We start from the raw sequence: 12,384 nt of genomic DNA, 5'->3' as shown, positions 1-12,384 counted from the left end.
GACATCACTGATCACGTGGTTATAGCAAAACGAATCAAGCTCCGATACAGTGCTTCAGTGTGAGATGTTTCATATTTTTGATACAAGCTTCGAAGCCTCGGTGTCAAACGTCACATCACTAGAATGGAGGATAGAGAGGTTGAATTACACATGTTTTGTGGGCCTGGACATTGGCATAGCCAAACTTACATTTATTGATATATTATAAATAAGTTTGATTTATCTCCTTTTGTTTTTTTTTCTTTGTTGTTTTGTTTTTGACTATTGCTACTGTGCACAACTGGGAGAACTACTTGTTTGCACTTTTTGGTTTAAAACCACTCTGAACTGTGCATTTTTGTCCCCTGCTATTTTTTTTTTACACCTCTGGCCGCTGGTACATCCTAACAAGGTTCATGGTCGGATTATTGCCAGGACCAAATAAGGAACTTAGGTGTGGTGTTTGACCCAGAGCTGAAATTTGACAAGCAGATTAATGCTGTGGTAAAGAGTTTTTTTCCAGATTAGGTCTATTGCTCGACTAAACCCTATTCCATTAAGAAAAGACTTATAGAAGGTTATTAATGCCTTTGTTTTGTCTCGTCTGGACTATTGCAATGTGTTGTATGTGGAGTCCTGCCAGACCACTATTTCACGTTTGCAATTAGTTCAGAATGCAGCAGCTGCTAGTGGGTGCTATCTCTATATCTCTCCTATTTTAGCTTCTTTAAAGTTGCTACCAGTGAACTACAGGATAAAATATAAAACTTAAAATATAAAATTTAAAGCAGTGCATGGGATGGCCCCTGCTTACGTGTCTGAGCTCATTGCTGTTTGTCAAGCACAGGTCTCTAAGATCCAATAATAAGTTATTGCTTACTGTCCCTCGTAATCATTTAAAGTTAAAGGGGGATCAGGCCTTTGTTGTTGCGGGGCCGAGGCTCTGGAATAGTATTCCTCAGGAACTTAGAGAGGTCTCATCTTTAAATGCTTTTAAAGTTGAAGTCAAAAACTACTTCTTGTCTTTAGCCTTTGAGAGGGTGGGCTAGTCTTTGTTGTTTAGTAGGATGTTTGTTGTTTCAAGTTGTGTGTTTTAATGAAGTGTTTCTTGATTGTAAAGTGCTCTATAAATAAAGTGAATGAATGAATGAATATATATATATATATATATATATATATATATATATATATATATATATATAATTTGAAGCATCAAAGTGCTAGCTGCATAGCTCTCTTTGGAGGCACACAATGCTCAGATTTCATCAAAAAGATCTTAATTTGTGTTCCAAAGATAACTGAAAGTCTTATGGGTTTGGAACGACATGAAGGTGAGTAATTAATGACAGAATTTTCATTTTTGGATGAACTATCCCTTTAATATTGTATTAGTAAAAGTTTAAATGAACAATAAATGTATTATTAAACCTTATTGTAAAGTGTTACCAAAGTATTATATGAAGAGATCAAGCATTCAAAACCACACAAGTCATTTCTTTCCATGACTGGCAAGCTTCACTCATTTATAACTCATATATTTGCTTTTCAAATAAGTGGCTCAATCAGAGTAATGCTATCAAAACTTACTTGTGATGCTCTTGAAGCTGTACCCATTACTTCTGACACCATTCACCACAGTGAAGAGAGTAAAACTGTGTATCGTCCCTGGTGTAAGCTGTGAGTAAATATGTATAATCTCATCACCCATAACAGATCCAGTGAAATTGTTCTCAGTTCCATGACTATCACTCAAGGTGTAGTCGTAGATGTTGTTTTTGTTTAACTTATTCCATTTGATCGTCAACTGTGTCAGTGATCGATCGACTCTGACTTCAGTTACATCAGATAGAGCTGTAAAGAGATACATTTTCCACAAGAATTGATAATTATTATAAATACTCTAGAACATACAGTAAATTCCTCTCAAATTCATCACTGATAATTTAGTATGTGACAGGGTTGTGCACCATTCAGAACTGAGTTGAGAATCTGAATTTGAACTGGATGAAGGATTGCAATATTTAATCATTAAAACTGAATGAAATTGAAAGAAATTCACAAAACTGTTGTAAAATCAATATGTATGTAATTATTTGGAAATTTTGTCTTGGACTAATTAAATGTGTTGAATGTCTTTGAACTGCAATTCATTAAATTTATCTATCTGTTATTTAAATTTAAAATCATGTGTCATAGCTAATTCAAATGCCAACTCATTCACTGAAAGCAAGCTGATTCTTTCATTCTCACCCTGCTATGTGGTCCATTATTAGTATGATCCAAAGAATAGGAGAATATGGATTCAGAAATGAGGGCTACTGACTTGTGGTGTGACTGTAGTTGAATCCAGTACTTCTCATATCAAAAAACTCTATGTACACAGTGAAGATGTAGTTTGTTGCAGGAATCAAACCTGATATATGACACATAATCGTATTCCCTTCTGCAGTGATAATAATGTTTTCACATGAATTTTTGCTGCATTTAAGAGTATAGTTGTATGTTTTTTTGTCCCATTTTAAGATCACGTCAGTGTCATTTTGCTCAGCCAATTCCACCTTTTCAACATTAGATGGCACTGAAACAAAAGCAGATATTGTGAAATATGTCAGGTAAGTTAAACGCACAAATCTAAATAGAATCAAGAATCTTTTAATAAAAAGTGCAATAACACAACCAAGACCAAACAAAGAACTGAGGAAACTGTGTATGTTTACACAACAATGGTGTACTAAAAATGGAAAAGTTTCTTCTTTGTACAGATGACAACGTTATCAAAATGATATTCGTTCACACGGATCCACGAAAAGGACGACAAATGCTGTATTATGCCTTACAGGCCAGTAACTGGCAAGGTCAGTTTGTAAAGAAATACTATGTTCTTACGCACAAACACATTCATTTACAGAATACTTGCACCAAACACGCATGCCTATAGACTAAACGCATAATATGCGTGTGCGTGGTGTCACCGTTTTCACAGATTTGCATTTTTGTAGTTTACACTGAGACGATAAGAGTATTGTTCTCAAAAACTTGCTCTTTAAAACACATTTTCAAAATTTTGCATTTTCAGGCCACCAAAATGCCATTGCCATGTAAATGGCAAAAATGCATAAAAAGTTTAGTTTGAAATTGAAATGGTGTCGTGTAAACATACCCTAATGGCTTAAATACACAGGAAGTGTTAATTAATCAGAACAGAAACAGGTGCGGGATTAATAAGAAACGAATGACCAAGGAACACAGGCAAAACAGGAGCAGGGAAAATTAAACCAAAACACAAACTAAACGAAACTAAACAGACAAAAGCATAATCCTGAAAAGATATGTATGTTATACAACAAGCCCATTATTTATAAATAATCAGAGGGATTAACGCATTAATGGACCTCTTAACTCATACGGCAATAACCAGCATATTTTGAATTGGTCACACCTTAGATTAGGGTCCAGTTCTCACTATTAACTAACTGTTAAATAAGAATTTTGCCTCAATACATTTATGTTTACTGCTTATTACCATAATAGATGGTAAGGTAGTTGTTAAGGGATGTAGAATATGGTCATGCAGAATGAGGCATTAATATGTGCTTTATAAGTACTAATATACAGCCAATATCCTAGTATTATGTGTTCTAATAAGCAAAGATAATAGTGAGAATTGGACCCTAAACTAAAGTGTTACCTTTGAAATTATTACTGCATGACAATTGGGAACCTCTGACAGAAGAGGGCAAGATTTCATCAAAGCAGCAGATGTGACATTCTCAACCACTCTAAACCAACAAAGCGCACGCCAGTGTATGTTGACTGAAATTATGTACTGAGACTTACCGGTTACTCTGGCAAATTTGTATCCACTGCTCTTGAAATCTTTAAACACAGTGGAGAGTGTAAAGGAGTATTCAGTCCCTGAAGACAAAGACTCAACCTTATATTCCACTAAAGAATCAGGTTGTGTAGCTATAGTCTCTATTTTATCCCCGTATACCAGCTCATAAGTGTAATCGTTCCTGTTGTTGACTCTTTCCCATTGCAATGTCATCTCAATCTCATTCCGATCAATGACCAAAACACTCCCAACATTAGATGGAACTGAAGAGGAAAGAGAAAGAATTTTTATATTGTCTTTAACACCTGTTACTATCCACCTGTCCATCAATTCATCTACCATTCAATTCCTGACTGACCAGTTAATAGTAGTTAAAAGTAGTTAGAAACCACATCTACAAATGTCTAAATGTCTTTGCATTACATAAAAATACCAAGAAATTAGCATTATATTTTATTTTAAAGAAATACTGAACAAGCTCATTTTTTATATCAGATATTACAGTCAACAATAGAACCATGTGTTTGTGAAACATTAGTGGATCATGTTGATAGTTACTAAACCTGGTTACTCTCGTAGGGCACCTGTATGAGGTTAGTGCTGAAAAAAGCTCTAGCATTTGGGTGAATTCTAAATGGCATTTTTGAACTCTTGAAGGGCACTTCAGGATGGGGACGCCATTAGTAAGGGTGTTCCAAAGTGAATCCTTCTACAAAGGGCATTTCCACAAATTCTTTAGTGAAGGGTACATGCAACAGTCACATCAAGGATGGTGAATTTATGGTCATGTGACCTAGGGTGGTGAATCCTCTCAATTAATTTTAAAGCTATATGGCAGGAGAGTTTGAGTAAACATAAACAGAATCATTTAAGTTCCTTTTGTTTTGTTTGGGATATATTACAAGCATTTATTCATTCATTTCATTTGAAGTTTAAATAAGTAGGAAATGTGTATAATATTAGATTTGTAAGGTAAATGTGACTACCCAGGTGAAAAAAAGTACATTTCAATGCGCTCTACACTAATTTTGTACTTAATATACTAAACATTCTTCTTTAGTACTTCTTAAGATAATCTTAAGAACATCTAAGTGTACTCAACTGTGCTATTTTGAGACAGCATGAAATATGAACTAAAATGTGCTTTTAATATACTATCTCTGTATTTAAAAAATATATTTAGTTACCACTTGTACACTATGGGTTCAAATGTACTATAAGTAGAAGCTAAATACATTTTTTTAAATACAGAGATAGTATATTAAAAGCACATTTTAGTTCATATTTCATGCTGTCTCAAAATAGCACAGTTGAGTACACTAAGATGTTCTTAAGATTATCTTAAGAAGTACTAGAGAAGAATTTTTAGTATATTAAGTGCAAAATTAATGCATGAAAATAGTGCACTTTAAGTACATTATAGAAGTGTACTTTTTTCACATGAGTACATGCAGGGCCTAAAGAAGAACTTTTTTGTCAGTTACACTGTCAGTCAAGTGAACAATAAAGTGCTCACAAATAAGCAGTACTTGTACAGTACAGTCTTTTTAATCAATACTATATATTCCTTATGTAACTATAAATTCTTTGATTTTGCATTCAAAAAGGGAAAAAAATCATTACATTTATTTTAAGATACTTTACACTAAAGAAAATATGGAATATGGTAAGGAAGTATATAAAATAAATACAGTAAAAAAAAAAAAAACAACAAAAAAAAAACAATGCAATTAAGTATGTTTCCTTACTATGATATTTATAGATTTAATAGGAGATACCATAAAGTACAGTTACTGAAAGTAAAATATATTAATGACCATATAATCTGTCTTATGAAATTCTATATAATATATTTTCAACAATACATGTATATGTACCACATACTCTTTCTTTCTTTCTTTCTTTCTTTCTTTCTTTCTTAATACAAATCACCTTAGAATTTACACTGACATTTTCCAGAATTCCCTGTGTGAAATAAAAAGGCATTTAATTCAAATAATTGTGTTTAGGGATAGGCACATCGATACCGCAGTGTCAATATATTGATAAGCTATTTATTTGGTATCTATTAATTTAAAAAAACATATTAAAATTATTTTAATACAAAACATCGGTTTCTGCATCACTTTCAAATGTTTTCAGTACTTTTTCTAATATTTATGGCAAAACACCCCAGACATATTTAGCTGGCCTATGTCACATGACTATGAGAAACAAGCGTGCAGTGAAAAATTAGAAAACCAGAAACAATCAGTATTGTATCATTATTGTATCGTTATAATTGCAACAAAAAACATCTGTACAATATCGCCCTTCCCTGATTGTGTTTCTTCTTATTGTTGTTATCAGTTATGTACATCATAAACCAAATGGCTTAAAAAACATACTAAACAGTGTTTTTTTGAAATTCAAAAAATGCAGACAGTTTCCTGTGATGGGTAGGGGTAGTGTAGGGGGATAGAATGTACAGTTTGTACAGTATAAAAACCATTACGTCTATAAACCACATATACGTACGTACGTACGTACGTACGTGTGTGTGTGTGTGTGTGTGTGTGTGTGTGTGTGTGTGTGTGTGTGTGTGTGTGTGTGTGAACATCTGTTGGTATTTGCTTTGGCTTGTGGAAAGGCTACTTGTAATAACCTTTGATTCATCATATGGCTTTCCATTTTACTATCTGCATTGTTATAGCATTATTATGGTGGTTATGACTTCTGAAGGTAAAACGATTTCAGTTCTTTAGTAGGTTGGTATTTCAGTTAATGATGTATACGTTTTTGCAGTTAAATTTTATAGATGTTTTCTTATTAATGGGCCTGTTAACTCAACGATAACAACCAGCATATTTTGAATTATTGCTGACATTTATAGGGCCAGTTTTTGGGCCAGTTGCCACAGTGCTGCACTGCCACTAAAACATGCATGTGCATCGATTTTTATACTTTGCAAAATTAAACTGTTTTCTGTGATGCATTTTACAATGAAGTTGCAAATTCAGCTGATTTGTCACAAAGATAATGTTATCTAATTTGCTAACATATGTTTTGTCAAAACTGCAAAATTGATCTAGTCTTGGAAGCAGAGATGGGACCAAGTCACACATGTGCAAGTCTCAAGTAAGTCTCAAGTCTTAACCTTCAAGTCTCAAGTAAGTCCCAAGTATTTTTTTCTTGGGCAAGTCAAGTCAAGTCAAGTCAAGTCACAAGCTATGTCAAGTCAAGTCAAGTCAAGTCCTGTAGTAGGTCAAGTCAAGTCCAAGTCAAGTCACCTTATTATTGTAATTTTACCTGCAGAATCTGATCTTAATAAAGTGAAAAGACAAGATATAAGTAACTGTCAGTAAATTAAAACAATTTGGATTTGCATTGTAAATACTCATGTTCAGTAAAATACATCATGGAATCAAACAAAATTGTAACTTTATAAAATTATTTATTTTTCACTTCTGCCAACAGTGTTTGAAATTTTTAAATTTTCAACATTGAGTCCATAAAACAAATAACAGCTTAACATCCAACAGACTCCTCCCTGAACACCTCCCTCTCTCTCTCTCAAAAACAGTTTACATACAACATTAAACTTTGTTACATTTCTCCTCTCTCTCTCACAACAGCTTTACTGACATGAAAGGAGCTTTTGTTGTAGTATTGTTGTTCAGAAAATGTACATTATTTGGCACTGTATTTGGCATATCACGGTTTCGATTTTAGTTCATTGTTAAAATACAACTTAGAGACCATTTAAGCTTTGCAGGCCTATGTTTTAAATTTTCGGTTTATGATGAAACGGTGGTGGCGGCACAGGGTCACTAGGAAAAACTGAATGAATGTTTAGCTGACATGTGCTAAAGTTGTAATATCAGCTGCAGAGGCGCACCGACACTAAGTGGGGGCCCCAGGCAAAATTATAAATGAGGCCTTTCTAAAAGATTTTATAGTTAAAATATCTTTGTTACCTAGTGACGTAATTATACAACATATAACACAGTCAAAACACATAACAGAACAAATTGTTTTTAATTTACAAAATTCGTCAACAAATCTTACTAAATAAATAATGTCAACTAAATAAATGTATTGATATTTATTTATATTAATGCGAGCTGGATACACTAGGCAGGGCTCAATCCTTAGCTCAACGCTAAGGATTTTTTCTACTGGCTCGGTCGGGCCAGTGGTTCAAATTTTTACTTGCCCCACAACAAAAAAATTTATAAAAGTAAAAGACAAGAAAATGGGCCTATAAAATAAGTATATTTATTGTTTCCGTTGTCTTTGTTACATTTAACCTAAATAAATAGGGTTATGACACCAAAAGCTACAAGATTAACTTATATTATAAATATTGTTAGACAAATAAACAGTAAGTAATCAAAGAGTAACAAATAATCAAATTACGAGTAATAGCACAAATAAATACAACTGAACAAACATATAAATTAAATAAATGGTGCTTTTCAAGTTTTTCATGTAGGTTTAAACAGGAGATTTTCAGGTACAGAAATTGTAATCTAATGTATAACTATAGAATTATAGAATAGATTAAGATTTATTAAAGTTAATCGGTCAAGAGCAGTTACAGATGCATAAAAATGTTTTAATGTTGAAAATATAAAACGTTAAATAGCCTACTGTTATTTGAAATTATAAAAAAAAATTAAGACACTTCAAATGTGAAATTAAACCCGCCAGTAGGTGGCAGTGAATCACTGTTAATGAGCGAATCATTGAGATTCAACCGATTCATTCAAGCGGCTGATTCACTCAGGAAGTGTTGCTCAGAGACGCAAAACAATTCTGTGGACTTTGGAACTATTTTCGTTGGTGAAATACAGCGAAACAGGTGTCTAAAATGTAAGTCACTTGATATTACGTTCTTGTTCATTAAACTGTACGCTGAATAAAATCAATATCACTTTTGTAATCATGATATTTGGAGAAAAACGGCACTCTTTGTTTAATCTTCATGCTTCTTCATGCTTTCTTTTTCGCTTTTGCCTGCCAGACGTATAACGTCATGTCCTCTTCATGTTCAATAAATTGAATTAGGCATTTTAATGTAAGTAAGCGCTGCGCCAGTTTGAATGCGGCGGCAAAAGCATAAACAGCGTAACGAGAGAGGGGTCCCGATGCAGAGATGTCGCTGCGTCACTGCGTGTTATATTAGTTGCGTCCCAAATGACGCACTATACACTATGCACTTATACACTATGTACTCATCCATGTAGTGCGTGAATTATATAAGGTTATTTTGTCATTTAACAACGGAGTCCGATCCTCCCTCCCCCTCCACTACGTAATTAAAGCTGCGACAGTTGAGTGCACAAAGTGTCCAACATTCCACACTTCCTTTTTTCCGTTAATTTAGTGCATCATCCGGGTATTTAAAGTGTACTTTTTCTTTTTGGAATTTTCAGTGTGAACGCACTACTCGTACTATTTATACTTAAAAACGTCATAGAATAGTGCACAAGTACGCGAATTGGGACGCACCTAATAATTTGATATTAACATTTCATATCATAACAAAAACCCTTCAACCGGACCGAACGAGAGTCTCGAGGCCTGCCGCTGCTCTGAGTGAGTGACAGGAGGCGTGTCTGTGTTCAGCTGCGGTGTACGTGAACGCGCTGTTGGAGAGAAGAGAGAGAAAGCGCTGCCGGTGTATGGATGCCTGTATGCAGTATATGCAAAGCCAAAGCGCAATGAAATAAAGCAACTTATGATTTCGGGGGTTTACATAGGCTATTGTCCAGTTTCATATGCTCATTACATTCGGGGCTGAAGCCCTGGCAAAATCGGCTGGCGCCGTCCCTGGTCATGACAACGCTGTTCTCAGCCTCCGCTCCAGCTGAGTAATCAATCAACTTTATTTTTTAAAATAATTTATATATTTTATATTCAAACTGAAAACATGATGTGATTAACACTCAAGTCATTCAAGTCATCGTGTCTCAAGTCAAGTCAAGTCCCGAGTCTTTAACTTCCAAGTCCGAGTCAAGTCTCAAGTATTTTATTTTTTGTCAAGTCAAGTCACAAGTCATAAAAATAGCGACTCGAGTGGACTCGAGTCCAAGTCACCAAGTCACAAGTCCCCATGTCTGCTTGGAAGCACCAAGAATGTGTTGATTTCGATTGAATTTATAGAACAATTACATTATAGTTTTGTTGCAAATTAACAAATTATTTTTAATTCACAGAAAATATTTTTGTTAAGAAAACTTAACTGAAAAAAATATTTCAAGCAAATATAAATCTATATTGCTAAAACTAAAAAATCATTGTTTTGTGGTGGGAACAGTTAAATTATTGACAGGGCAAGTAAAAATTCAGCAATGTAACACATTGTATACAGAATTGCATCCTAATTCAGAATCTGAGAGAAATGTCAGAGGCAGTTGTTTTGTCTGTCACACCTCTTTCTTTCTTAATCCTCTTTCTTTCTTAAAGTGCGACATACCAGATGTACTGAGACTCACCGGTTATATTGGAGAAGCTGAATCCACTGCTCTTCACTCCTTCAAACACAGTGTAGAGTGTAAAGAAAATTTCAGTCCCTGAAGAAAGACCTGTGACCTTATATACCATAAAGGTGCCAGATGTTGTAGGTACAAGCTCATTTTTATCATTGTATTCCAGCTCATAAGTGTAAGCATTGACAGTGCTGACTTTTTCCCATTCTAATGTCATCTCAGTCTCTTTGCGGTCGATGACATAAACACTCCCAACATTAGATGGAACTGAAGAGGAAAGAGACAGAAATTTTACATTTTTCCAATACCTGTAGTAAGTAGTTGGAAATCACATCTACAAGTTGTTTGGTGTCAAAGTTGACGTAGGGTAGCGGGCGATAGGAGAGAGAGAGAGAGAGAGAGTGTGTGTGTGTGTGTGTGTGTGTGTGTGTGTGTGCGTACTTGTTTATATTACATTGTGGGGAGATTTGGTATAAAATATAAACCTGAGTTCACCTACATTGTGGGGACCAGCCAGCGGTCCCCACAATGTAAATGGATTTATAAATATACTAAATGATGTTTTTGTGAGAAAGTAAAAGTGTGCACAGTTTCCTGTGATGGTTAGGTTTAGGGTTAGAGGTAGTGTAGGGGGATAGAAAATACAGTTTGTACAGTATAAAATGCATTACGCCTATGGAAAGTCCCCACAATTCACAGAAACACAATATGTGTGTGTGTGTGTGTGTGTGTGTGTGTAATCTACATATATTTTAAAGAAAGTCTAAACAAGCACATCTTTCACAGTAGATAATGGAACCACTTTGTATTTGTAAAACATTAGTGGATCATGTTAATAGTTAACACGATTAACTTTTTTGGATTTAACAGAATCCAGTAAAACCTAAAATGTTGCATTTATCATTTATTAAATTAAACTTTAGCTTAAAGGGGAATTTGAATTTTATATTACCACAATTCTACAGAGTTGATCTACAGAGAAAGCATTTTATATATTGCAAAACCTCAATAACTCACTTACCAGTTACACTAGAGAAATGAAATCCACTGCTCTGATTGTCCTCAAACACAGTGTAGAGTATAAAGGAGTATTGAGTTCCAGGAGACAGAGATGGGACTTTATGAGTTACTACATCATCATCTTCTGTTACAGTGATCGGATTGCCCTGGACACCATCTCTCGTCAGTATATAACTGTAATTTCTGTTGCCATCAACTATATCCCAACGGAAAGTTAATTCAATCTCTGTTCGATTAATTACTACAACACTCCCAACATTAGGGAGAACTGTTTGTCCCTGCATGGAGAAGAAATGACATTGATTAAATAATCAATTATTCAATAAAGAAGCTAAATTCCAAAACAGTCATTTTGCTATTAAATTCTAGACATTCCAGCCTACTACATTTTTACTTTTTTTCCATTTCCCTTTTTTATACAAAATGTTTTATCAAGCTCTATTTTTTGGATATGAACTAAATGAGGATATGAACTAATTTAAAATTCTTAATCCATAATATGAATAATATGTAGGCTGAGGATTATTCAATTAATTTTGATGGAATTTTACTATACAATTGAAATTCATAAATCCTAAAAACAGGCTGATTTTTTTTTTTTTTTTTTTTTTTTTTTTTTTTTTTTTTGTGAGTGAATTCATCACAACATCACCCTTCATGACTCAAGGTCAGCCAGGAATCTTGGATGTTTGTCTAGGTTCTTATCAGTACTAGTTTTTTAGCCATTCTGCAAGTCTTCAATGAATCCGCATTACACATTACACCTCTCTTTGAATCTCTTTACCAGCTGCCAAGCTTCAGCAAAGGCTGTGGTTGCTTCTCAATTGGAAGACTGCATCCTAGTACGGTTGTGACCATCCTAAACCAGTGCTTCTGAGGGTTCTAGAGTCCTCCTCAGCATTGAACACAAGAATGAGACGGTCTAGTAGTGTGCATGGCTACATCAGAAATGTTTCTGTCACACTGTATTTTAGATGGCTTTACTACTATGTACTAACATTAAATACCCACAAAGACATTTACTGAATTTACTGTTTAACTACATGTTAAAATTCCCACATTTATTGCTAATGAGTT

At 34.3% G+C, this 12,384-nt stretch overlaps 1 pseudogene; it reads right to left on the bottom strand.

The window, feature by feature from the left end:
- The window catches only part of LOC125272757, a 32,506-nt pseudogene extending 21,232 nt beyond the window's left edge, over window positions 1-11,274 (bottom strand).
- Between the last annotated feature and the right edge of the window lie 1,110 nt (window positions 11,275-12,384).

This window comes from Megalobrama amblycephala, linkage group LG1 (assembly GCF_018812025.1).
Source record: "Megalobrama amblycephala isolate DHTTF-2021 linkage group LG1, ASM1881202v1, whole genome shotgun sequence".
Classification (NCBI taxonomy): domain Eukaryota; kingdom Metazoa; phylum Chordata; class Actinopteri; order Cypriniformes; family Xenocyprididae; genus Megalobrama; species Megalobrama amblycephala.
The sequence above is the reverse complement of the archived record's forward strand: the minus strand, read 5'-3'. Positions and strand labels throughout refer to the sequence as shown.